General features: G+C 39.6%; 1 protein-coding gene across 2 annotated transcripts in view; it reads right to left on the reverse strand.

Annotated features, from left to right (window-relative positions):
* The window catches only part of ATP2B2 (ATPase plasma membrane Ca2+ transporting 2), a 429,063-nt gene extending 403,655 nt beyond the window's left edge, over nucleotides 1-25,408 (reverse strand). For both annotated transcript variants that reach the window (XM_063348415.1, XM_063348414.1), the window contains exon 1: nucleotides 25,210-25,408. The gene's annotated coding sequence lies outside the window, so the exon portion shown is untranslated. The remainder of the gene's footprint in view (nucleotides 1-25,209) is intronic.
* Between the last annotated feature and the right edge of the window lie 1,996 nt (nucleotides 25,409-27,404).

Genomic DNA, 27,404 nt, shown 5'->3' on the forward strand with positions numbered 1-27,404 from the left:
TGATACTCCGGTAAGCTCAGCACTCATGCTCCTGCAGCTGCAATGCTGGGGTTTACAACAGACCAGGTTAGGTCCTTCTTGGGTCAGCACCTTTTTAATACCAACACTTGCTGAGAACCACTGGAAACCAGAGAAACAGGAGTGCCTGCAAGCACTCAGAGCCCTGTCTGACATCTGCATGGGGCTGAAAGTGCTTGTTACTCTCTAACCATACCCTCTTTCCTCTCTGAAAGGACCAGAGAGATTCCCTGGTTCCAGGCCACTATGGCAGCAATTTCAGAGATGTACAGGCAACTTCATTGTCGCATCTCTGCCTGCAGCGTTCTTCCCCTCTGCTCATATTGCTGGCTATGCTTCCTTCTTAATTTGGTGAGTAGAACAACAGTTATTTTACAATGCCTTAATTACTGTTCCTTTTTTTTTTTTAGCATTGTCTGTTTTCAAATAACAGGGTCAGCTGAGCACACAACGTGGTCCTGCTGTCAGTCTGAGCCAGATCAAACGTATTTCGACTCCTGCCTCCCCTCCAGAGCAGTGAGGAAGTGACTGTTCAGGCTTGAACTCCTGCACAGCCAAACACCTCCACCTGTGTCTCTGTGAAGTTCAATATCCACCTGCGGCCACTGGTGCTGGCAGGGGAGGCGGAGAGGGAAGGGAAAAGACCAGGGAAGGGGACAGACCTGTCTTGGAGTGCTTTTTCCTTCAGCATACACGCACAGCCCAAGATGAGCTGAAAATACTGGTGCCACCGCTCTGTACACCACCCCACAGGCTGTGCTGGAGGACTCTGGAGACAGAGCTGGTCTCCAGGGCTGGCAAGATTGGGCAACTCATGCTTGAAATATGAGGCTACTTCTTCAATACAAAAAAAAGGAAAGAAAAAAAAAATTGGCATTTTGACTGCTGCTTCTGGTTGTCATTCTTATAAAAGAAGATTACAGTCCCATTTGTTCTTTGCATAAAGAGTAGGAAAAGCTTCAATATTTGTAAGGTATGAAAAAGTTTCACATCAATCACGTGAAAACCATCTAAATAAATGTTATTAAACTCAAAGCTGATGGCACTTAGCCCGAGGTCAGTACTATGGGATCAACGCAAATAAACCTTTCCTGCCTTTAGAAGTCAGTCATGTCTACCCAAAGAGAAAAATGTTCAAGGCAGTCACCAAGTGATTTAGAGCTGGTGGCATTATTTTATTTAAACAAAACATTCATTTAACAATGCAACACTGATTTCCTTTAAGCTGACTTGCTTTTCTGTAAGAATTATTAACCGGAGAAAACATATTTTTCCCCTTTAACCATACTGACTCAATCCACTTTGCACTCAATCTATTTCTTATTTGTATCTTGTTTCTATTGAAAAATGGAAACAAAAATATCGCTCATAAGAAGTAGATTTGACAAAAATTACATCAATGAAATACGAGCTATCAGGAAATCACTAAATCCATTCCCTGGACCGCATCCAAAAATCACCCAGAAACTAGCTTGGATTTCAGAAGAGAAGACCACTAACTTTCATTGCCTGTGGTAGAAAACCTGCTGGGAGTGTGTTTCAGAAGACATTGCCTTCTATTCACCACGGGCCAGGTGTTAACTTAGCATCAAAGACACAGGCAAGGCAACAGAGATTATTAAGATAACTAGAAAACTACAAGAAGCTGTGCGTAGGAACTTCACATAGTTTAGGAGAACATGGTACAATACACTAGGAAAAAAAAAATAATCACATTCCCATCAGAACATGATTTCCTTCATGTTAATGAGTGTGGACAAAAAGTATCTATGTTGAATCCTTGGGAGTGCAAGTGAAAATTATACATTGGTGCAGGAGAGAGCACAGACAGTATTTTGTGTAATATGGACTTCGGTCAAATTGGAAGTGGACTGAAAAGGCAAGTACAACCTGTTAGGCAAAGGTAAGGAATCGTTACAACTCATCTCCCCACTTGCCAGCAGGATGACAGACTCTTATGGAAGAGTACCAAGGAAGCATTTGACACTGCTAAGTATTACCATTTTTCATCTTGGGGGTAATACATAATTTGGCTTATGGAATGTGTGATTTAGGGAGGCTTACTTTTTTCCTGGATTGAAAAAGCGTCGCCGAGAAGAATGGTTTTCTATGTGGTAATAACAAGAAATGAAATTTTAATTACAATTATAAACATCCTTTTCTCAATGGCGATATTGATGTGGAAATTTAAAGTGAGTTTCAAATGCTCCTTACTTCATTTTTTCATTAGTCCCACATTTTTCCTGTGTGTTATGAATCCAATCTGAGACATGTTTTAACCAGGATGCGCTTTAGGCACTCACACTTTGAACCAGGATCATAACAAGAGAAAAATATACATACCATAGCTCAGCTGCCTCTAAATTACAGAGACAAGAGACAGAAGAAGAGATGAGCGTGCACTGCAGAACATACTTAGAACTCCCACATCTGAAAGATCTCCAAGTACTGTGAGCACTTCATGTAAAGGGATCTTTTCAGAATGGTGCTGAGGAGGTGGATGGGTCACAGCACACAAACCCTGCACACGCAGCGCAGACGGCCAGGTTATGCGGGGAGAAGTTCAAGTGCAAAGAATTGCTAAGGGAACAAAATGGTTGTTCCGACACCTGTAACACTGACCCCATATTTTATCCGATCTTTGCCCCTGTACATGACATGAGTGCCTTCAAGAACTGCCACAAGCCTCAGCAAAGAGGCAGTGTAGGCAGCACCAGAATTCTCCTTCTAAAAGAGCTGTTTCATGGGGGATTTGCCACTTGAACTCCCTCAGACTTCTACCGTATTCAAATGCACTTTCTAGTCCAGTTCCAACACGACTGGCAATCTCCACCTTGTCTTCAGGAATCTGGAGATGCAGCATTACCACAGGAAATAGAACGTTGATTTTTTTATGCCTCCTTAGAATGAGCTGAAGCAGTAAACTTCATCACAGGCAAACACCAGGTTTTTCAAAACACTAAGAAATCTAACAAGCAACCTGCTAATGCAAAACATTCCTGCAGCCCAAATGCAAACAGCAGTCATTCGGAGAATGAAGCAATTGAGAGGAACTGAGCCCCGGGAAGTATACTATATCCTTCAGGCTTTCTTGTGCACAGCATAATAAACACAGAGCACTTTGCAGGTGCCAGTGGCCCTGAAGACTCTAACCTTCAACGTGCACTCTGGATGCAGACAATTATTCAAAGAGTTCTGCAAGAAAATGAAGGAAGGGACTGTGCAGTTCCTATATACAAACAAAGAAATCTCATTCTCTCTAGCCACTATCCCCAGAATGTAACAATTTTAACTGCTTCTTCGCAACGGCAGGTCTTAACAATTTTCCCCATGCCTTGCCATTCTCTTACAACTATTTGTGAAACTCTAGCAGTGACACATGCTGCACCTGGTGTTAGAGCCCACAAATCAAAACACATTCCCCTAAATAAAAAAAAACCTTACTGTTTGAAGCAAACAGGCACACAGCCAAATTAGAAGAGTATTTACCATATTCCCACTTCATCCCCCTTGCAATAATTGTATTTCATGCACTGCAAAAAGCTAAGGAAATGGAGCTCTTTCTCTATAAAAACTACTGTACTTCTTTTCTCAAAGATTTGTCTCCAACAACAACCAAACGTCACATGAGTGAAAGTCTGAATGATATTGCACTCATGTGATGCTGTTTCTATGCAGGCTAAACCTCTCTTTTCTGTTTTGCATGACTCCACAAGCTTTTTTGAGATTTAAGAACTAATCCTATTTCACCAAAACATTTTTGTTTGCCTCAGAGCCAGTCCTCCCCTCTCCTTTATTGGCAGTGGAAGCTTGGAGTCTTTTGAGTTAGCAGGCAGAGAAATATGGGGGAATACATTTACATTTTTTAAAAAGTTTTGGAGAATAAGTGAAGGATGTTGGTTATAGCTCTTATGAAAATTCTAGGTCTTTAAATCTGTCTCGTAGGTGTTCTGTTTTGGAGATGACTTACTTCCAAACATGTGGCACATTAGAGGGTTATTTCAAAAGCTTATAAAACTAGAAGTGTATTAGCATTTACTAGAGCTAACACGACTGCCATTTCAGCAGACACTACCCACCACACAGTCATGTCAGTAATTTTTTCTGATAGCTACCATTTTCACTTTTTGACTATGAGGTTTGTGAAAATCACACAATCCTCGCTACACCGATCTAATGGCAATGCAGTTGCCCCACTCTCTTAGTTCGCTATTACCTTCCAACATAGAGTTAACCGTACATGTGTTTTACCGTAACATTTTGTGGATTATCTGATAGAGCAAGCGATAGTTCGTTCCTCCTCTCTGTTAAGCTTAGAGGTGTTTCGAAAACATTTACTGAAGAAAATTCAAATTCAGTCTTCTAGTTAAGTCAGTCATTTATCCCTTGCTGTTATTCTTGTGAGAGTTCAAATTTTGGAAAAAAAAATATCCTTTCTCTTTTGGATATTGGTAAAACATACCTGAAGGGTGTGAATGTACCAGCAAAACTCTAGTCTTATTTTTCCTGTGCATCACTGGCAAACAAAGTGAATCCGATAGCCGCATAAAAACCCCAAGACAGACAACATTGATCACCTACAATAGTTTGTCAGTGGACTTCAAGTACTGTTGAGAATTCACAGCAAAACTTTCTCTATATAATTCAAACTATTTCTCCTTTCTTTCATCTGTGGAGACCTTGGGCAGATCCAAAGATGAATCATTGTTAGAGTTCCAGCTACATTACAAGACTGTGGCAATCAGTGCTGCCATTTCAGTGATTTACACAGGCGATTCTTCCTAAGAAATGGAGAGAGGAAAAGTGCTGCGATGAGCTCATTGCTCAGCAGAAGATTTTAATGGAAGGAAAAGAAAGAAATGCCAAGTCTGAGCCAGGAATATGCCCAGATGAATATGCAAATAAGAAATTTGTGGGCAGACATCTTCTCTGGATTTTTTGACAAATAATATTCGGCCTCTGAAAAGCCTGCCTAACAGCTACGTTAGGCAGGGCTGCAGGAGAACGAGGAGATCAAAGCAGAGAGACTTTGCATTTAAACCCAGGAATGATGATTAACAGATAGACAGAAGTCTTCAGAGCAAATGACAGGAAATGCCACTGAGCAACGCAGTCAGTGCTGTACCTGAGGTATGACTAACAGCTTTGCACTGCACCTTTTCTCATCCTCTACACTGAGATCTCCCTGCCTGAAATTTAATTCCAGCAGCTCTTCATTAAGTATTTCTTCCAAAGGTAAACAATTTTAATCCAAGTCTGCAACAGAATTTCTAACAACCACAGCAAAACAAACAAAAAAAGCGTTATAGACTACTTACCAGATAAAAGCACATATGGTGCTTTTACTACATCCATCATATAATAGCATATATAGCTGCTGTTATAATCAGATGGTGGGATATGCCCTGGATGAAGAAATAGCTACATTTTAGACGAAAGCCACTGCATGGTTCTACTCTATTCTGAATTATGTACGTGTGCATTTCTTGATGAGCCTAAAAATAATACATGCTTTAGATTTTTAATCCATTTTGAGAATTAGAATATGAACACACAAATATAGACACCTTAGATTTTCCTACTTTCAGTACTTAGGGAGCGGGTTGTCCATATAGCTTATCATGCAGTCATTCTGGAAGTAAATGGACTGAGTTTTCTTGAGAAGTCAGTCAAACTGCAGTCAACGGAAAACCTCAGTAAAAAGCATGTCGTTCCTCCAAATGACATTCAGCTGGCATAGGAACATTTTGCAGAATTCAATGGGATTGGTAATCTTACAGCCAGAAAGCTGCAGGAAAAATTAAGTGTGTCTTGGGGATAGCTGGGGAGTGCAGGAGTAGGAGGAAGAGGTCGTGACTAAAACTAATTATTATCTGAAGTCATATTTGACTGAGAGGCTAAGCTGGAAAAAATGCGAGAGCAAAAGTTTCAGAATATAAAACATCTCATTTTGAAATCAAAGTGAAATACTTCTTTTTGGACAATTTAATGTTTCGTGTTAAAATATTTTTATAATGTGAAGTTTTCATTTCAAAAATCACCTAATTTTAGGAAAATCTGGAAAACATTTAATTTTAATTGAGCTGGCAAGTATTTTAGGCTGAAAAGCAAAGCCTTATAGATTGTTTTGCCAACAATTCTATAATTGCTGTTTCAGTTCAATTCTGGTTTTGTTTCTTTGAAAATATTTGGTTTAGCCACTAAGAATATGAAAGCAAACAAAATTTACCAACTTTAGCTCAGCAATAATTCACAGGGATTTTAGTCCAATGTGGAATGGAAGCGTGCTCCTCATGCTGGGTAAAATCAACAGTTAAGACTCTTAGGATATAGGCGCCCACATGATTAACATACGAACACCGCCATTAGTTGGTACCTATGCTTGGAGGCATAGCTGAAAGATATCTTTCAGGATTCAGGTGTGCTCATCTTCTCTAAGCCAAAAACGAAACTTCAGCAGTGATAAAAAAGGCAAAGAATTTTCATTTTTAAGTACTGCTGTTCCTAAGTGCTATAGTACTGAAAGTACTGAAAGCAAAATACTAAGACATCGCAGCTTCCTCTGGGAAAATCTGGGTAATTGATTCCCTGTCTTTGATGCCATCAATGGGAAACTGCCTCTAAACTCTTACCTAGGAATACAAAAGCAGCATGGGACAAGGAAATAGTTGAGAACGAGAGAGAAAAATAACCGAAATTGCAGTAAGTTTACTTTCTATAGCGACTTCTATATAGGGACCTGTTACAGTCTCCTCCCTTCCTCAACAATTAGCATTTGTACTTTGACTCCTTTGTGCATAGTTTGGAATATTGAAAATAATTAATATTTCAGCACGGATAAAAGGTTATGCAGCTTGAAGTCTATTACTTACTTACAGAAGAGGTATACCCCAGAGGGCAGTTGTTAGACAAACATGCCTCCAACCCAGAAGTAGAAGGACCACTTCCAAGGATGAGAAAGCAGCTCAGTCATTATTCATTTTTATTACAGGGGTACCCAGGCACTGCATAAATATTATTTCTGTCTCAGTAGTCTCTTGCTGAGCCAACCAACAGGATGCCAATTAGTGATCACTTTCTAATCTTATTTTTAGTTCTCTGCTTTAAACATCTATTTACTGGTAAACTGACCTAGGTCTCTTTACCCACTTGAATGGTGCAAACACCTCTCAGCTGAAGCTGAATCAGCAGCCTGATGGTGAATAGATGAACAGATAGATACAAATAAAATAATGACGTCTTGTTAGTAAGCTGCTGAGCTGTCAGCCTGTTTTTCTGTCCTTCCTGGGGAGTTAATATCAAAGATAGAAAAATATTCAATTAGAACTCTTCTGATAGAATGTTATATCAAACATGTTCAAGCCTCATTTTCTACAACCAGCTGTAAAGATACATTGACCAATTAAGCTTAAGATAAATACTAATTAAGACAAATAACTTAAACCATTTATAAAATTAACACCTTCAGAACCGTCAAAAAGACAGGCCTGCTATAAACAACTTCTGTCAATTAGTATGAAATTCATCCTTCGTACCACTTTGTATTATTTCTTAAAGGTAGTCAGTATAAGCATAATGAAAACAAAATAAAGCCATTAAGGAAAAATAAGGTTTTTTTAAATTTTAAACATTGTTTTATGCAGCCAAGGCACTCTGCTAACTTCAATTTATAGGAGTTAGATTATATTTATTCTTACTGTTAATACCTTTGTAAGAAAACTATGAAAAACCAAAACAAGTAAGAAAAACGGAAATGTAGGTACATATATATGAATGTATGCGTCCACATGTAAAGAATAAATATGCAGAACACTTCTACAGCATCTAGGCCAGATCAAATTTTTAATTATCATACTGTATATATAAATGTCAAACATATTAGCAAGGTGCAAGGAAGACACACAAAACAATCTCATAGAATACAAAATATTTCAATGTCAAGTGTAATATATTTCTGATTTTCACAGTCACTTCTATTGCGCTTCTGTGTTCTATTCAGTAGTCAGATATGAAATGACATCTTTCAGAGAAATACTTAGCCTACTGCCCCTAAAACAAACAAAAAGAAGAAAACATTCCTTTTGCGCCCCAGGATACAGAAAACAGAAGATTGTTTGCTCTGGGTGGTAATTAAATGATACTGAGGACAGCATTTGCGTGTTTACGTACATGCACACATCCACCATTTACTCGGAGTTGTAATTAAATGATGTTGTGTTTGTATGTGCACACACTTATCTTTGCCAAATCAAAGAGCGCAGAAAAACAGATCAAATGGTACAGAAAAATCAGCTAAAAGAGAGACAGAATGCATCAGGTTTTAGGCTTTCCTAAATCTTTCATGTATAAAGTGTTAGTAATTAATCCATGGTGACTCTTCAAAAAGCACCGGCGTGTCCTCACAACTGTAATTCATAAGGCTTTTGACTTGTTTGAATACATTCATAAAGGTTTATCTACTCTGCTCATACAAGTGATTATTATTCACACTGTTTACTTTAAAACTTGGCATTTCTAAATTTTACCATGACACTGTGAAACATTTTGAATCATTGACATGGGGTTAACAATGTGACTAGAGCAATACTAAACAAAACTAGGGTTACAATCTTTGCTAAAGTCATTGACAGATTTATAACAATCTCTAAAGCTATGCTAAGTTTGTACAGTTACACTTACTCATCAGAAAATAAATTTTATAGTTAACACAACCGAGTGACTCCATGGAGAATTCTTGTGTCTATGTTTGAAAGCATTTATTTATACAGCAATGAAATGTCTCTATAATTACTTTTTATAAATGCTAATAGCTCATCTTTCAAAACAGCTAAATAAAGAGGAATTTAACTGAAAATTAAAGGTACTTAACGCACACTGAAAAGCAGGAATTGAAAGGAACGTTTATTTTTGTAAGACCTGTTAAGGAAGGAGAAACAGGCTGTTTATGTGAATGGACTCAGAGATTAGGTTACCATTACAAATAAGATGTATGCACAATTTTTTTAATATATTCAATAGCTTAGAATTGCATCCAGCCTTAATTGCTGTGTTTCTGCCCTAATATTCTTGAGTAACTGTTTTGTTCTCTGCTTTTATGTGGGAACTACAAAAGGTGATGTCATCAGTAGGGTAGGCAAAACAAGAGTAACATACTGAAGTTTCCTGAAAGACATATGAAATTAAAATGTGCTTTTGACACACACTACTAATGCCTCTGCTTAGCAGTATCACTGCCCTTGGTAACAGTGCTTATTTTCAGATGAGTATTTTGCCTATTGTATGTTTTATCCACTAATTATCTTTACAACATTTATTCATATTTCTTTTAGTTTCTCTAACATAATAACATGGCATTCACCTTCCGTTGGCCCACTGATGGCTATGTGAGAAAGTTCATAAACTATGAGATTAGCAAAAGACTTCTACTGAAATAAACCACTGAATTCTCAGAAAAGCAAAAGCAGCTAAACAGTGAGGAACTATCCCAAGAGTGAGCATGCCCACCCAATTCAAATGAGTTCCAAAGGAAAAAAAAAAAAAACACACAAAACCCGTAGACAAATCACTACCCCTCTCTGCTTCTGTGCAGGCTTTTGTGGAGTTTCAGGCATGATAGCGAAGGTTTTGCCTCATCAGCTGCCTCTTCCTCTTACCCTCCTCAGAACTTATTCATGTTAATGAGTTAATGATTCAATAAAAACATTTTCGAAAATTTTTCAGCATCCATGGCCTTATCTTTGTTTGTATCCAATACTTGAAGTAATTGGGCTAACTTCTGAGTTGAGATTAAAAAAAAAAAAAAAAAGAAAGATCACCCATCCTATACCACAAACTTCCTCTTGGTCAAGGCATTTCCTTCACTTGCCCCGGCCCCATTGCTTTAGGTAACATTACTGTCAGCTCCTGTGGCCTATTCAATCCTAACTTTCTAAATGCTCATTTTCTTCCAGTTTCCGGTATTGCAAGAGAGGGGAAGTAAAGATGGATTCTGGGAAACGCAGTCACTAAACACACTGTTGCCCACCTCAGAGTTGAATTTCATACTCACTCAAGGATTTCCCTGAATGTTCTCTTGCAAGAGCGCTGGGAACACAATTCATTTCTTATGTTTTCATGCACTTCACACGGTCATTAGCCCTGAAACTTTTCACAGTGGAAACACACAAAATACACTGAACTCGGCTGTCTGTAGAGACACATGTCATATTTGTAGCACAAGAATACGCAGAAGTCGGCCACGCTGTGCTGAATAACTAGTTCAGACAGCATCCCCTTCACTCTTCAGGCTGCCAGAGAATAGAGATTATAGAATAGCCTAATCTGGGACTGCTTAGTTTCATAACCTTACTGTTCCGTTAAAATCGTGTGTGTGTGTCAAATATTTTTTAAAATTAGCCTATCAGCAAAGGTGAACCTTCTGAAGTTTAAATCTACAATTAGAATTATTGTTTGGAGGATTTATTCTAACCCCACTTTCTACTCACCATAACTACACTGGAACTCAATATAACATAGCTCAATATAACAATGCCTTATTCATGGTGCTTTGATATTAAGTTTGAGCTTATCTAACAGAACCTGGATTTAATTCCTAGAGGAAAGAGCTCTTTTTTTAAAAAAAAAAAAAAAGTACAGAAAAATGCTGAATGCTACTACTTGATTTCTGTAATCTGTTCTAGTAAAATGGCACCACAGAGCATATCAAGGCTTACACTTAATATGGACTTTCTTCATTTTCAGCCACTTTTCTCAAGTTCATTAAATGATTCTGTGCCTGTAAACCTGCTGGCAACTGGATACTCCACTTTATATGGACTTCCTGCCCCAGTGAGTTTTAATGCTATTTTACACTCTCAATTGAACATAAAAAGGGCAATGTTACACTCTAGGAATTTCATGCATCTGTATTAATGCTGACTACTGCAACAGAGAACTGGCTTCCAAAGCAGCCCCAGAATTATTTTGCAGACATTATTACCAAGAAATTGAAAAAATCATAATCAGGTCACTCATTCCAAAACTGAGGAAGGAGGCAAAAGAAAAATTGAGGGTTTGTTTCTTTTTACAGTAACATTTCAGACATTTTTAATTTTTTTTCCACACAATTATGAAGGCTTTTTTTTTTTTTTAAAGGAAAGTCAAAAAAGAAACAAAAGGCCATTTTTGCAGTATTATCTGACTCCAAGAACCACAACTTGTAAGGAAATTATTAAATATCATAGAGATGATGCACAGGAAAAGCTTGTGCCAGAAACAGAAAATTAAATTACTTTAATAATCTGTCTTTATCAACACCGCCAAATACTGACCTATAAAAAGCATACCCCTTTGGTGCCCCACTTGCTACAGAATTCTAGCACCATCATCACTGAAACTGGTGTCTTCTAAGATCAAATCTTCAGCCTGCAGCCTTCCTTACTATTTATATTTGGCCAGTGTTTCACAAATATTTATAAATAGGATGCACTTCACAGAAGTTCCTTGTAATTCCTAGTTCTACACACATGAAAAGTTATTTGTCCCTCAGAAAGCTGAGACATTATTAAGTATATTAATAAGTATACTTTGAAGTATATTTTTAATGTACTTTGTATTTGAATATAAGCCTGTACCTTCTAATGATCTCAAAAAGTTATTCACATAAATAACAAACAATGTTCTGTTATTTCTATGAATACAGCAAAGATTACCACAGCTGGACTAATTTGCGAAGAACTTCAATTCCTACCAACCCTCAAGATGCTAAAAAGCATCTTGGATAACAGACTGAAAAAAAAAAAAAGAGAAAAAAACCCCACAACTTTAAAATATTCTGAGTTTCTCAGAATAAAGATATTTTGACCACTGTCACCATACCTTTGAATGTCTACAATCCTGCTGCGCAAGAATGAGAAAAGTGAGTATGAAAAGATGCCATCAATCCCATTCCGTTAAAGCATGAGACCATCACAGACACACCGTAGCTGATACGTGAACGTAGCTAAAGGAAACCTGCCTTCCACCTTCAGGAAGAATTTGGAATGAGAATATAAATTGCTCTGAATTGACAGATACATTTTTTCCTCCCTTACTGCAATCTTAGTCTCAGATTCCTATGCATGTGCTGCCATATTCACTTGTTGTTCATCTCAAATGGAAAGGAAGCATCTAGGCAAAAGCCACAGTACTGGACTGGGGGGGGGAGGAAGGGAATTTACAACCAAGCTTCCAGGTCATCACTGCCTCTGCAAGTTGATTACTCGACTCACTACTAATCTGCTGCACAATGCAATTTGATTTCAATTTCCCAAGGAGGTGGAAGAAGGGAGAGAGGAGAATGTATCGAGCTGATGAAGCCCTGCTTAGGTTAAAATCTGTTGAAAGCTCTCTGCAGAGAAATGCACAGAAAGGACTGCAAAGGAAATAATAACTCTTCATGTTTCCCCACTATTTTTTCCTTTATTTAGTTAATAGAAATATCTAGCAATCACGATCATTTTGTTCAACTTTACTCACAACATCCTCTAACACATACCAAAATCCTATCTCAGAAAAATGGATTTTTTTTCCTTAATTAAAATTAGTAATGGTACTCGATATACAGCTTAAAAATATTTTTCCTTCTCCCAGAGGCAAGATTTAAATGCCTCTGGCACCATCACTGGACTAAATAACTAAACAATTTATTTGCCACGCTACCTTAAGAAAACAGCTCCTGAACATTTAATTAAAAACGCTGAACTTATTTTCAGTGTTTTGAAGAGGAAGCCTGATAGAGACATATATTTGGCAAAACTGGTTTGCTTCATTACACGTACAATTTCAGCATCAGGTCATCAAACACCTCGTCAGTTTACTTCCAATCTAATCTGTCACTTCCACACTAATATTCTATGGGAAGTTACTCAGTCTGCATATTTCACAAAGATCAGCTCATTAATTTCTTATCTACCAACCTGCTTAATTACATCACATACTATAACTTCATTAATTTTAGTAGAAGTTATGTGTCATTCTACAGCTTGATTTTTGTATTTTGATCCTGTTTCTAATAGATATTTTGATCCTTGCTACAGAAACTGCCATTCACACAGTATGAAGTTCAAAACAGATAAAGCTCATTTTGTATAACTTAAAAGTGCCAAATGCAGCACATGAAGTAAGAGAACATTATGACATTAACCATGATTCGCAACAGTTGACCTTTGAATCAGATCAAAATGGCACTTCTTCAAAGCTGTATGTGCCCTAATGAAATTTAATGTAAAGCAACAAGGGACTTTCACTCAAATATTTACAGAGGGGTGTTTTTAATTATACAATTGAAATATTTCAACTTTATTACACTTGGGAGATTTACATGAGCTTATTATGACCTTATAGACTTGATCTGGTTTAAATTATGAAACTCCTTCATAACTGACTATGTAAAGATCCAGATTAGAATTTCTTTAATCAGCTCAAATGTGTAACATTCAAATTAACCATTTGTACAGTGTGCTTTTCCCGATAGGGACTTAATGCACACATACAAAATAGGTATACAGATTTGTTCAACAGAAAAATAGTGAAGTAAACAAAACAAAGGCAGTGTGCTCTAGAACTGCGATTGACAGGCAACTAGCACTAGGTATGAATTGGGCTGTACAGACTTCTTTTTAAAGAGTCCCCATACTTCAGTGACTATTTTTGAAAGTGGTCTTCTAGATCCATGGGCCACATATATATATATATATATATATATATATATATATATATATATATATATATATGTCTGCCAGATCACCGTGGTAATTCTGTTTCATTAAAACAGAACATTTTTTGGCCCAAACTTCGCTTTATCAAAAGTTTGACTACTCACTACTTACCTACTTCACCCAGATTTCCATGGGAAACAAAGAAAAAAAAGTATCCTAGCTATGAAGCTGACTCTCATAACTAGTGAGCTGACTCATAACTAATACACTGAAATGCATTTGGGGAATCCTGGGTCTGATTAATTTTGAGAGATCTGAAAGCTACGCTGTCAATCAGAGCAGGGGCTCGGAGCAGGATTCTCAAAAGCCAAGTCTGTACCTCAGAATCCCTGACAAGGGAGTGACATATTGAAGTTTCCATCCCCATGGAAATCTAAGTTTTATAACCTCCATACACCTACAAATGAAAAAAGTGTCTGGTTAGCTGTATATGTCCATGTTATAAAAAAGCAGGATGTGTTGTATTTTCATTATTTTAGCCTAATTGAGACACACTTTCTAAGCGTTGCTTTCTGATCGATCCAGCCAGCCAACACAACCACTAGTCAGGATCCCTGTAGAATAGTTTCAAGAATGACTAATACATTGAAAAAACTGAAATGGTTAACTAGATTTCATTTTTAAGAAAATAGGTGCTAAATATTTTCTGAGAAAATAAGCCTTTGGAAGAGGTCTTATCTAGGTAACTCAAAAACTGTCAATCAAAATGGTCTTTACGTGCCTCTGAAAACTCCTTGACAGAGTGCTAACAGGGGTACCTGGATGGAGAAGCCCGTGCTTTGAATTCCTGAGTACTGACTGCTTCACTGATGTCACGAGGAAAATCCTCATTGTACTAGTTTTACCAAAAAACTGGAAATTCACTTTAGTAGAGAATACAGGTCCTACTGCTACAAAGGCAGCAGCTATCATTAAGTCTGACCAATTTGCAAATAGCAAAACATAATTTTGGAATAACAGAGCACAATTACTATGTAATACTTTAATGTCCAATAGTTCTGCAAGTTAATTGGTCAGTGCACAATGTCAGAAATTTCATAGAAAATATTAGGCCGTAAAGGCTTACAGCATACCATTTTCCCAGGAAGAAAATCATCCTTCTCTCCAGGCCTGTCTACATAGATGCAGCCCCTAATTCAACTAAGCACTTAAGCCTGCTGTTTAATGCTTTATTTCAGCAGAATTCAAATGCACATGAAGTGCTGTGTTGAACAAGGAGGGATTTAGACATATGCTTAAGTACTTCACTGAACTGGGACCATGCTACTATTTATAGAAAGCTTTTTGTTCCGGTTTTATTGTTCAACACTTATAGTCATCCTATGGCTTTTCCTTCTGTATACCTTCCCCTCAGAACAGCAAAGCATTTATGGCTACAATTTTCTTCCAGAAGTCACACGTTTAAAATCAGAATGGATACAGTAAGCTCCACCAACCTCTTATTTCTTTCACCATATTTACACAGAAATATGCAAAAAAAAATTTGGCTGAATCATAGGAAGGTTACAAAGCCCAAAGTCATATATGGTAATGTGTTGGAAAAGCCTTTCCCCCCTGCACTGAAGAAAGCTTTCACATGAGAACTAAACACTACTGCATGCACCCACAAGTGTTCACTTCAACTTCTCCAAGTGCCCTTCAGTGTGCAATACTCGCTTCCACAGACAGAGAAATTCAGGCACGGTCACGTCTGAAGCAGAATTTTATTCAAGTTGAAAAGACATCAGTGCTGTACACCCATAGCTGCTACAGAGCAGCCTGCTAACAGGCACTGAGTGGTGGTGTGAGAACACGAAAGTACTTCCAGTTCAACACCAGTACCTCTGTATTTTCATTTAGAAAAATATCTCTCTCCCTTGCAGAGCCATCTGGACCTATCAGTTTATCTTTCAGTGTTAATGAACATATTTTCACAAATCTTTGTTTTGATTATCCAATCTCTTTTCACAGATATTGATATGATAACAAGAATTCCACATGTCTCTACAATCTCTAAAAATTATGTCTGCTTTATTAAAAATACCAGTGATCCATTGTTGTTCATTTACAGATTTTATGTCCCCCACAAATACATAACACGGGGCTTCTATTTTTTGTATTCATACACAGATTACCCAAAGATAATGCTGTGCTTCTGAGATGCTTGAAAATTCTGGTTGGATAAAACTTATAGGTTTAATTGACATCCCTCATTTACAACAGCTGTAGAAGGCATGTTTCCATCCAAAGCAATATCAAACATAAGACTCTTTAGGACTTCAAATGGTTTAAGGTGACATTTTTTGAGAATGGAAAGAGAGAGGTAAAATGGAAGAGGAGAGGCAGACAGTAAAAGACAGAGGGAATGATGAAACCAGCCGGCTCCTCAGTGGTGCGGAACAGGGTAGGCTGTGGCACCGGCCATGCCAGTGCGCTGCTGGAGGGAGGCTGGAGGGACAGCAGGGCACTGCCGCTGCTCCATTTGATGCAGAGCTCACACTGCAGAGCAGTAACAGCTACCCCAGAGTCCACCTCCCACTGCCCTGCCCAAGGAAACCCACCTCGCAGCTTCTGCTATGGAAAGCTGGCAGAGAGAAACCCACTTTGCCTGATTCTTCCTGCGCTCAGGGGAAGAGCATCTTACACATACTTGCAAATACCGGTACATAAAGAGCATCAAAGAAGACTCCATCATCTGTTTCTCCTGTAAATTATGACTTTCAACTCTGGCTACCTAGATGCATTGGAAGGGGAAAAATTATCCCCCAAAAGTACATTATTACATCAGAGCGCCCTAACAACGTAACCCAAAGCCACTAAAATCAATGAGAGAAACTTTTCATCATTTTCAGGATGTACTGAATCGGACTCCAATAATCTTCAGTTGAATTATTAATGGTAACTTGTAAGCCTTTTTATACCATTATCATAGGAAGAGCTCTATTAGTCACCAATTTAGAGTGCAATTTTCAAAAACATCCAACTTATAGACGCACAAATCCCACTGACAAGCCAACAGGACTTAAAATTCCATTTGGCTTCCATTCCTGCCTTTTTAAAAATCCTGCCCTTAATACATTAAATATTTCTACTGCGTTACCTATAACTTATTTGACAATCAGGCCATAAACGTTATTTGGAAATGGTCTCTTGACAAGAACACAACGCTTAGTGCTAGGTTTACAAATGTGATATTCCCTCCCTAGAGCAGGATGAAATTTTAACTGAAAGGGTACTCTGTTCTAGGCAGGCTCTTCCTCTTGAAATGCACTGGTTCTCAGAATGCTGTCTGCAAGAACACCACCAAAAAACCTTATGTTTTCACATAGAGAAGAGACTTGGTCATTTGTGTGTACGTAGAACCCACCACACTTCACTCCTATTTAGGTAAGTGGCTTTAATATTCTTTTTGAGTAACATTAGAGATACCTTGCAGATACAAACAGTGCTTTGCACTTACAACAGTATTTTCTATCAAAAATTCTCAGTAGCTTTACAAGTTGTGATGAATTAACCCTTGAAACAGGCAGGTTGGTTGCATATTGTAGCAGTTTAATTATTAATCTGATACAACAGCCCAGAAATGGTAAGCAACCTGTATGAAGGCAGAAAATGTCCCCTAACAAAGCATGTAAAAACACGGAGTCTTCATTCCCCCATCCTATGCCCTAGTCATCACATACATGCATTTTTTAAATCTTTTCATACTGCTCCCTTGAGGAGGAGACATGTCATATTATCAAGGTGGAGCTGTGCTAACAAGAGAAAGGTACAAACATGGAATATGCTGCAGTTGTATTTTATTCTGATCAACAGGAAAGCACTGGCTGAGATTTTAAGGGCAGCAATACATTTCAAGTAAGCATTATCACAACTCCAGAGAATTCACTAGCATATTGAAAGGAAGATGTGAAAGAAGCACAAAAAAAGAACTGGAATTTGGGGCAGGAACTTCAGCAAACTCAGCCAAATGATTTGTATCATCTCTTGAAGAGATGATCAAGGAGTTCAGTTGACAGTTATCAACAATGGCTGTATAAAATAGTGCAACAGATTATCTCAGTGCAGAGAGAATATAGGAAGCACTGTAAGGGGCTATTACTGTTGCTTCCAGAGCCTTTAAAGGCTTCAACTATCAGAAGAGATTGTACAAAAGGTGAAATGAGCATTTAACAGAGAACAAGTGAAAAAGAATGGAAGTAGCATCTTGGGTATGATCCAAATGAGCCAACCCAAAAGAGGATCAACAACTAATGAGGGACATCAAATGGCAATAGGAAAAGGATCTATAAATACAGCGGAAGTAAGCTCCTCCTTCATATTCTTTTAATGTCTCCATCCAAAGGATAATGAAAAGCAAAATATTTTCTAAAGTGATTTTTAACAAGAAGACAGGACTACAGGCCTGAAGGAAAAAAGAATAGGATAAAAAAATATCGAAAGAAGCCAGACATACTCAGTTTGATAGAGAATGATGAAGTTCACTGCAGAGCGCTTATGGAATTACCTAAAGCCATCCCCAAACATTAGCTATTATATTCAATAATGCACGAACGAAGTAAAGGGTAAAGTTCACAAAGGACTGTGGAGAGGCAAAAATAGTATGCAACTTCAAAAGGAGAAGCAAGTCCGACTCAAGAAACTGCAAACCAATCCATCTCCCTTTTTTTCCCAGGAAGATGCCGAAACAAGTTAAATCATCACGAAAGCACCTGAAGGATTAAGTGCCTGAAAATAATCTAAACATCAAACCAATGACATTTCCTTTTTGATATAGTAACTGGCCGATTAAAGAAGAAAAACCCAGTAACAGGCAAATTATACTGGCTACAGTAAGGCTTTCACTAACTGACCGACATGATATTTTCACAGGACAGTAAGGACTGATATGAAATCACAGCTTAGCAGAGGACTGATAGGAAACTGCAGCTTAGTGGTGCACAGTTTCTTGAAAAATAAAGAACCGAACCAACTGCCACACAAATTAAAAGTGATTACTAAAATTCACTGTCAATGGAACGTAATTTCACGTAGCACACTGCAAGAATATATCTCATAGCTGGCTGTACACATGAACAATTTTCAGTAGAGAAAAAAATGTTTGTGAAGTAAGCAGATAGGGTTCTTATCACTTTCAATCCACAAGCGGACAAGCTCAAAATTCAAAATAAAACTTAGTATCTTTAAGAACTTGTCAAAAAGTAAGCTGCAAAGCAAGTACAAATCTAGAAATTAAGCAAAAATACAAAACAGAGATAAGTGGAGTTCTGCTGAAAGGGACCCAGAAGCCACTGTAGACTATAAGTAAGAAATATTATTACGGTATTTTAAAAAAAGGCATATGTAATGCCAAAACGTATTACAGGAGTGCTGCACATAAATTAACCTTTCAGTTCTTCTTTACTCTCCAGAAAATTGCAAAACCTGAGTCAAAAAAAGGAAGAAAAAAAAAAATCAAAGAAAATTCACAGTAAATGCAACTCTGTCTTGTCATCTTATTTAGCTAGGGAGCAATAAATGTTAGCAGTGCCAAGAAAAAATATGAAGGGAACACCGTTGGGTCACACGAAAAGCAACATAGTACTGTATCTTCTGGAGGAAACGAACCTCTTAAGACCATGCCCCCACAGACCATAATGGCATTTTCTTGTTCCTATTGCTCTCAAATTCTTTAGCACTTGACACAGAATCAGCAGGGCTACAGTGTATAACACATTAATTTTTCAGAGTATTTCATCTTTCAAGAATCATTCTACCTCTTCCAGAATGATTCTTCTGTCATTTGCATGTTTAACCAAAAATGGGCCCAGTTTTCATCAGGGCTTTTGGACACTTGATACTTACTGTAATTAAGAAAACCCCAATAACATGGAATAGATCTTTTCCAGATAAAATTTTGACATTTTGTCTTCATGTAATTACTTTCTACTACTTACAGGCCAAAACTCATGCCAGTCTTTTTTTTTGTGCACAAAAACTGATTTAAAGCTAGTAAAATGCTTCACACATTAGAAAAATGCTGAACATGTAGATTTTGTAGAATAAAGCAACGCATTAAAGCTGCATTTCAACTTAAGACTACAAGTTCAGTGCTGCAAAGCAGCTGTATATACACCTAATATTGCCACCAATTAGTTTTTCTTGTGTAAGCTTATTCTCAAAATTACTGTTTTGCTTTTGCTGAGAGTGTAGACCAGCACCTAAAAATGCACAGACCAATTTCCTCTGACAACAAAGAATATAAATCTTCATTTTTTGGGAATAACCTGTATTTACCTTAAGGTTCAGCGATTGACATCAACAGAATTGCTAGGAAATCTGATGACAGCAAAGAACATTTTCCTGCTCTTGATTATGACAAATCTCATTTAATACTGCTGCTTAAAAACATTTCAAGACACCTATTAGAATACTCTCTAGAAACCCATCAACCTATTGGGAGCTTCCAATTTTGGTTACAGAGAACATACCCTGAAAACAAAATTCCTACTATTTCAATCCTCTTAAACATTATTAGTCTGTTTAAATAATAACAATATTACAGAAAGGTTTAAAATACCAAGGAAATAACCTGAATCACAAAAACTGAAATGCTGAGTAGCCTAATATATGAGCCTATTTTGTATGTTCTGCTGAATGCAGTCACATCTTCCATGATGGAAGATTTCCCATTAGTGGGAATAACCTCCACTGACGAAGAACAGCTGTTCAACAACAGGATAGAATATATATGATCAGCAAATACATTCAAGGTGACACTGTGATTTTTGCTATCCAGAGGCTTGAAAAGTATCTCCTGCTCATAATGGGGTATCAAAAGGAATATGCTAGGTGTTAGCCTCACTGTTAACCACCAAGAAAAAAAAAGGTCCTGTTTTTCAGAAAACTCCTGAATCCTAAAGCATATTAAGAAGAGAGAAATGTAATATGGAGTGTACACCTGCAGCTGCAATATTTTTAAGCAATCTTCATCCCTGATGGGTGTTTTTATATTAGAAATACTTTTCATGAAGTTCAATATAAGTTATTTTAAACATGTTAATAAATAAATTAGGCTAAGGGTAATTCCCCAAACACTATGGAATTAATGATTTATTAATCTTAGAAATACAAATGCTGAATAGAGACAGCTTCCGTGTCCTGGGCTTCATACTGCACAAATTTTTTCAAAATTTAAAATGCACATCCAAGGTCACACTGCTGCGAAACTTGGTGGGTGTGAGAAAGACACGTGATTCAGTCTTGCAGCTCCAAATCCTGTCCCTTCAACCATTAAAATCAACCCTTCCTTGACGAACCTGCAAACCCATGTGATGGTTTCCACATACACGTACAATGCATACATAAGAGACTGCTACATGCATGCAGGACAAAGTACCTCCTTCACAAGATGCACCAATGAAAGAAAGCAGTTTTGGTTCTGAAAAACCCACTGCTATTACTTTTTAAAGGCACTACACTATACAATGAATAAATTCACTGTGCAAAAAAAGATTCTTGTATTACGACAACTGTACTACCTCGTACACGACAGCACTGCTGTTACTCTTTCGCAGACATTCAGAAATTGCACCACAAGTTTGCCTTCAGAAGTATCTGGCACTCCAAATATGGCAATTTCTGGAAGCTGAGCAGTTCTTGGGACGTACGGCCTTGAAATAGGAGCGATGGGAAGACTGTAAAATCTGCCAGCAATGTGAGGCCATTAGATCAGAGGAGAGAAATAGCTGAAAGCAGACAAATAAGCTTCCACAGGAGAACTGCAACTGAGGCTACAAGGGTGCTGACCTGAGCATACAGACTGAAGGAACTCAGGCTCTTCAGAAATGGTCTTTTTCTGCACACTTAAAGGCATGCAATGAACCCTCCAAAATACACTTCCTATTGTACGTGTTAAATATGTAGCAACTTCTGCCTCCAATAAACATATAAAGCCTTTTTGGTTTACATTCCAGTGCGTGGAGGGTGTCCCTACAGCACACCAGCTATTTTATTTATACGTCACAACACATTCAAGAATTCTGAAAGTAAAGTTCACAGTATGTGAAAACAAGGCCTTTTACACAATGACCTTTAGATACAAGCCCATGCTGATGTGTATGGAGTGACCCAGGAAAATGCCAGTTAACACATCCCTTAGGATACACTATATCAGACCCAGTGAATACGAAAGAGTTGGTCACACCTATAAAATGGAATACTTCACTCCTAAATAACTCCATTTGTGGAAGATGAAACCTGTTTTCACAGTAGGCTTTGGAAAAAAATTAGCCTTTCTGATTTAACTGATTTTTTGTAGCATGAATATACTGAGACCAACATGTATCTCAGCCACTAAGACACGTATTACTGTCACATCTATTATCCTATTACACGTAAATATTACATGTCCACGTTCACTTTACCTTTCTCAAAGATTTTAGACTTTTCCTTTTCAGATAATTAAAACTATTTTATCCTTTTGCATTTGCCACTTCTATTCTTAAAATAGTCTGCATTTATACTTATATTTACTTACTTAGTTTTTACATATTTTTTTCTTTCAAAGGACAACCTAAGTTCCACTGTGAATTTTGAAAATTGCAAATATTTACTGCAGAGTATACATTATATGAAAAGCTCTGTTTTTAAACAGCATTCTTAAGTATATCTGACACACACATTCCAATGGTAAGCTTCATCAGAAGTTTGAACTTTGTTCAAATGTTTATTTTAAAAGATTTCAGCAGCCACACAATTTTGTTTAAATGTAAACATTTCTCCTGTTCCCAGTTATCTCCTCCACTACCATCTCCCATCGGACTGTCATTAGAACAATCACTTTAACTCTTGTGTAATTCCTCTGCTTTTCCTCATGGTCAACACAGATATTTTTCCCCAACTGTGCTCATCATCCTGCACCTATTCTGAAGTTACGATGCAAGTTTTAGGGTATTTTGAGCATCAGAATTTTCTCTTTGACCTCACTTTGTATAATTTAAACTGTCTATTATAAGTTTTGAGCAAATAACCAGAATACGCAGGTTTTGTTGATGTAGATAAACTCTAAGGTAACACCTAGAGGATTATCTATATTCAGACAAATAGTCATATTTTCTAGTCACATCACTAAAGTTACTGTGGTTAAGTGATCTGCAGCGCTTCATTCTTAGCTAACAGAAGATAAGGAACCAGACAAATGCACCAGGTTTGACTCAGCTATCTACTACGAGGTCGCTAATGCCATCATCTGAGGTGCTCCCCTATTGTGTCCGATAGGTGACATAGGACACAGCAGAAACTCACAAGCCCTCTGAAGCTGTGTGAAAGGCCAGGAGGGGTATCCCAAGGCATCTCAAATGACACCAAATGCCTACTTGAGGAAAACCAAACCAAACCCACTGGCTATTATAGTGGTCCGTTTGCTCTCCCCATTGCACTGCTCCAAAACTAATCCTATTGAGGTGACACCATTACAGGATAGCAATATAAGTATACCCATTATCTCCCCATGGAACTTGTTAAAAAAAATTAAAATTTACTTAACATAATCAGGAAATGGACAACTGAATGGTTAAAATACATGGTTTGGATAGAGAGACATGCCAGAAATTTGGATCAATACCCCATTCAATACCCTAGATAATCAAGAGGTTGTGGTCCTGGATTTATAGCATGTGAGCAAAGAACGATACTGGTAATGATATCAAATACGAATTGAAGGTAACATAAAACCCTACACTCATTCCATTAAATGTTAAAGTGAAAGTGTTAGTATTGACACTAAACTAAACATTTAATACGTACTCTTTTGCTTTATGAAGCACTTATACCAATGCTCACTTTGAAAATGGGGCTCGTTAAAAAGAACACTGAACCACTGAACTACTTTATTAGCAAGATACACAGAAAAACAACTGCTTCTTCACATAAAAGTCATGAAAGTGCAGAATTCTATTTGAGCCACCACATGAAAATTAGTCACGTGTAGATGAATGGACAAGATCAGAAACGAAGTGCTACCTGCGAACATGACTGTTTGCATGCAGTTCCACTCACTTTCAAAGAGCTGCTTACGTAACTAAGGGCTTGCAGTATCTACCAGCAAGACACCAGTATTCTTGAAAAGATTTCTTTTTACCGTATGGGAGTTGAGTTACAGCAGCATCAACTTTCACACTGTTAATAAACTTACATTTTAGTTTATCCCAGCAGCAGTGAAGTCCTACTCTACACCATTGCTTTCAGCTTGCCTATCTTCCCAGCACCTTATCTTGGTATCCACGCTTCTCAAATATCACTTTACTACAAAATACACTTGAAATAAGAAGAAAGTAAAGAAAGTATTAGCACGGGATTAAGTTGTGTTGGTGTAATGTGATAAAACAGCACAACAATAAGAAGGAAAAAAATACAAGCAAAAAATGATCAGCAAGAAACACAAAGAACGAAGTGAACTTTTTGACAGTTTAATTAAGTAAAAGAGATGTTTCCTCCACCTACAACACAACAGGCCTTTCAAAGATACGTAACGGAAGACAACGTTCCTTCTTTCTCATTTCTAGTACAGTCCCTAAATCAGAATTTTAGAAAAATAATCCATTATGTCCAGTGACATAAAGGCGGCGTGAGGGGCGCTCCGGCGGAGCCCCGAGCCGGGCTTGGGGGCACCTCCGTGGATGGTGTCGGGGTGACCCGGGCAAAGTTACCTCCCGCCGCAGCTTTCCTCGGGCTCTGAGGTGCTCCGAACTGGAATATTACCGCTTGTAAAACGTGTTTAAATCCCCCAGTGGAAAAAAAGAGAGGGATAAGCCCCGGCCCCGCCGCACCGGAGCAGAGCCGGGCTGCAGGCGCAGGAGCCGGGCGGCTGCCCCCGCCCGCGGACACGGCGGCGACGGGGCGCCTGAGGGGCTTCTTCTACCCCCAGCTCCCCGTCCCGCACAGCCCCGCCGCGGGAACGGGGCTGAGGGGCATCAGCCTCCTGTTCACACCCTCAAATAAATATTCCTAAGAAGAGAAACTTGGCGCCCGGAGCCCGGTCCCCGGGGCTGCTGGGGCTCCCGTCGGGCGCGCTGCTGCGGGGTCCGCGGTGCCTCGGGCGGGCCGGCGCGGGGCTCCGCCGCCGCCACCCCGCTCCCAGCCTTCGGGCTGCCCAGGCAGGGCTCAGGGAGCGCGGCCACCTCCTATTCCTGTCACGACAGCACCCGCCGGGCTCCACACACTGACCGAGACCGAAGAGCTGCGTGAGGCGGCTTTCCCCCGCGGCAGCCACACACGCAGCCCTCCCTCGGCAGAGCCGCCTCCGTTCACCGCCTGAAAACATCCTTCAACCGCATCCCGCTCCCCCCGCCACCCCTCCGGGGCGGGCTCGGCCCCGGCAGCGCTCCCCCGCCACCCCCCGCGCCTCAAGGTCACCTCAGCACGGAGCAGCCCCCGGGGGTCGTCGCTCCCCACAGTCCCCCCCGGCAGCCGGGCCGCGCCGGGCTCCCGCTCCTACCTGAGCCGGCAAGCGAAGCCGAGTCGAGCGGAGCCGGCGGGAGCGCAGAGGCAGCCGCTGTCCCCCCTCAGCGGCGGCGCCCAGGGAGTCGGGCCGCGCACGGCGCCTCCCTCCTGCGCCGGGCCGTTGCGCTGCGGTGGGCGGCGGCGGCGCTCCCTCAGACTTAGCGGGGCCGCGGCGAGCGGGGAACCCCTGAGGGGGAAGGGGGGGCGGGCAGCGCCTCTCCCCTCCCCGCCGAGGTGCCTGTGCCGGCCCCAGCGGAGGCTCGCCTCGCCTCCCCCGGCAGGGCAGGGGCTCCCCTCAGCGGGGAGAGGCCGGCGCCGCGCCCAGCTCCGCCAGGGCTGCGGGGGGCGCGGAGGTGGCGGCGCCCCTCGGCCCCCGCTTCCCACCCTTCTCAGCCCCTCAGGGACGAGGGCGCCGTGGGCGAGGGCCGGGAGGGGGCTGCAGGGACGGAGAAGGGGCGTGGGGACCACCCTTTCCCCCTCAGGTTTGCACTGTTTTAAGTTATTACGTTAAAATTTGCCTGTCAGACCGCGGGTGCTCGCAAGATGTCGGGGCAGTGGCGGGAACCGCGCGGAGACGCCGTGCAGGTGAGGGCGGCTCCAGTCCCCCCTTAGTGGGAAGGGCTTTAGTCACCTTTGTCAATGGCAAAGGTTTAACACGACGACCACTTCCTTCTTCCTTTTTTTTTTTTCTTAATAGTCACAGTTTTCAGTCAGAATTCTCCCAAAATCGCAAGGGGAAGGCCTGACCCTGATTCTGAGAGATGGAGAGTCCTGGACTGGGATACAGGACCTTTGGAAAAATGTATGTGTATTTTTACTTTATGAATGAAGTATGATGTACAGATGATGTACATTGTGTAGACTCAGGAACTAACACTCTGGTATTAGAAAAATAGTTAAAAAAAGCCCACAACCTAGATTTGAAGGTACTACCTTTCCTCACAACAGTGCCCAAAAGAGGATGGCATCTTTGGAACACTGCCAGAGTAGTTACTGTTGAGTATTTAACCAAACCATCCTGGTTTTACCCATAGGCTTAAATTAGATTTCATATCCGTTCTGCTGTGCCGTATAGTCTTTACACCATGAGAGTTAAAAACAATTCCTGAATGTCTCCAAAACTGAACTGAAATAGAGTGAATTTTGAAGAGCAAAAGAAAATCTGTCGTAGATGGGATGGATTTTTGTTTGGTGTAAAGGATTCATACACATCACACAACACCTGTAGACCCCTACAGTGAACACCACGAGCATTTTACTTGGGAAACTGGAAATCTTCCACCACTTTTTATTGGTGGATAGCAGCGCTGGCCATCCCTGGTTGTTTGAGAGATGATACGCTATTAATTATATTCTGATTACTATCTTGGCTTCTTCCTTAACACATTTAAATTCCAGTCTTAACCTTATCACAGCAAGGACTTAACGAAAAAGTAGGACAGCCAACATAACAAAAGTACAAATCCCTCCCCATCTTTTAAAACTATTTCCAACTTATTTAAAACCAGAAGCTGTGACCGTATTTTTGTAGTGCTTTCAGACAAGCTCATTAGCAAAATAGAGACTTGTAGTTCTCACCGAGTTCAGTTACTAGCTTTGGAAAAAATTAGAAACCTGTAACTATTCTGCAAATATCGGGATTAGTTTTCTCATTTGATCTTAAACCACATGCTTGCTGTCAACTGAGAATCAGCATTTCTGGTGCTTTCCCCTGCTGCATCTCTCCGGGTCGTGATGAAGATCAAACAAACTGAGAAAAACTAATCAAGAATAGCAACGTTTCTCTTTTGACAATGCTTAGAAAGATGGCAGAGAAACCCTGAATGAAATGTTTACAAAAATAATCATGCAAACATTAGGTAACTGTGGTGCTATTTTCAGCTTGTGCTTATTAATCATTTAAAGCAGATGATTGGAGTACCATTTGAAAAGCATTAGATGGGCATTCTTACTAGCTGCACGCAAACACATTTCGCTGATAACTCTGCGCTGCATAAAAACATTACATCCTACAGACTGTTTTCACAAAAAAAACTAAATTCCACACACAACCACACCTATTAAACACTGAGGATCACAGTGCAGAGCTCAGGATTTAAATATTACACGGAAAGACAGTTTCGAGCATATAATTCATCACGTCATAACATCCACAGCTGGTCAGCTACTGCAGCTGGGACTGATAACGCC

Source organism: Chroicocephalus ridibundus, chromosome 10 (genome assembly GCF_963924245.1).
Source record: "Chroicocephalus ridibundus chromosome 10, bChrRid1.1, whole genome shotgun sequence".
Classification (NCBI taxonomy): Eukaryota; Metazoa; Chordata; class Aves; order Charadriiformes; family Laridae; genus Chroicocephalus; species Chroicocephalus ridibundus.